The following is a 1,609-nucleotide window of genomic DNA, read 5'->3' as shown; positions in this document are numbered from 1 at the left end:
GAAAGGGTGGTGGACACCAGGCTAAGCCGCCTGCTCCCTCCCTCCTAAGGGAAAGGGAGTAGCAGATTGATCCAAGGGCAATGCACAGGCTGAGCTGTCAAGGAGCCTGCTTGCCACTCCCCTGCCAGGAGGCTGGGCTCTCAGTTTGGGGTGTTTGCGCAGCTCTCATCTGCTCTGGGCCCTGGGCCCCTCCTCCCCACCCATGGTCCCCAGCAATGCCTGGTTCTGAGCTAATGCCCTGGGGAAGAAAGTGGCCCTGTCTTTGTTACCAGGTTGTCCTGGTTTCTAGTGCGTGTCTCCCCTCCACCACACTCTCCAGGGTTATGAAGGAGGGACCAGAAGCCCCAGGAATGCCAAGACCCATGTAGATCACACGGTGCTGCTATGTCCCAAGCGTCGCATCCACGTTTGTGCTTTCCCTCCTTTCTTCTCCCTTTAGCTTGAATCTGTGCAATGCTCCTGCTCATTCTTACAATGAGGCTTCCCACCCCTTCCCATCCCCCCTACTCCACACTTTCTGTGAGATCCTTGTTGCACTTCAGAAGTTATAACTGTGTACCCCAGAGGCCACCACGTTTCATTGCACCCCAGGTAGATTCTGAGACACACACTATCTGCTTGTTCCCTTTCTCTCTTTGGCCTCCCACTGAGTGCCCCTTTGTTCTTTTTTTTCCTTTTAGGTGGCTGGCCAGTATTGGGATCTGAACCCTTGATCTTGGTGTTATGAACACCATGCTCTAACCAAGTGAGCTAACCAGTCCTTCTGAGAAGCCAGTGTTGGGAAAATAGAATAGTTTGGTCAGGGTCCTTGCCTCTGGTCTGGTTGGGTGTGGTTCAGCATTCTTTGTAAGCAAAATTGTGTGTGTGTGTGTGTGTGTGTAGTTAGCGTGCATGCACACCAATGTGTCTTTTTAGTTTTGTTGCTATTCTTGTGTTCTTGAGAGAGAGAGAGAGAGTTTTAGCAAAGCAGGCAGGAGGGTGTCTGCCTTGGGCATCCACCCGGCGCAGCCATGCTTTCCAACCTATGGTTTCCAAGGACCTTTTGGGTGGTTACCTAGCTCTCAGACCTGTGTGAAGGGGTCTGGTGACCCAACCTGGCGTGTGAGGGGTCTGGGGATTCAGCTTGGCATGTGAAGGGTTTGTGGCCCAGTCTAGAATGGGCTTGAGGGGTCTGTGGGTTCCAGACCCAGCCCTAGTGCAACCATTGGCCCAGTCAGTGCAGGATTACCAGCAGGTAAAAGAGCGCCACAACTGGCATAGTTGTGGTCGAGTAGCTTTACAATTGGTGTCACAAGCAGGATTAAGAGCTAGACACCAGTCACTGCCCTGTGCCTGCAGCCATGGAAGGGGGTGTGCATGTGCCTGTGTATGAGGAGGAAGGGAGGGAGGGAGAGGAGGGCCTGTCTCCCACTCCACCACCCTTTGCCCAGCCCCATTAGCTGCCCCTTTTTCTTGGAATTGAATGGCCTGTCCAAAGATCATCTCTCTAGGGCAGCAGAGACACTTTGCTCTTTGAAAAAAAGAAAGAAAGAAAGAATGGTTGGAATTTCTTTTGGGTCAATATTTGTGAGATGCTCAGTAGCAGCATCCTGTAGCAAAAGCTTATAAA

The sequence above is a fragment of the Galeopterus variegatus genome, unplaced genomic scaffold, assembly GCF_000696425.1.
Source record: "Galeopterus variegatus unplaced genomic scaffold, G_variegatus-3.0.2 Scaffold999, whole genome shotgun sequence".
Lineage (NCBI taxonomy): Eukaryota > Metazoa > Chordata > Mammalia > Dermoptera > Cynocephalidae > Galeopterus > Galeopterus variegatus.
This window is presented reverse-complemented; position numbering follows the sequence as displayed.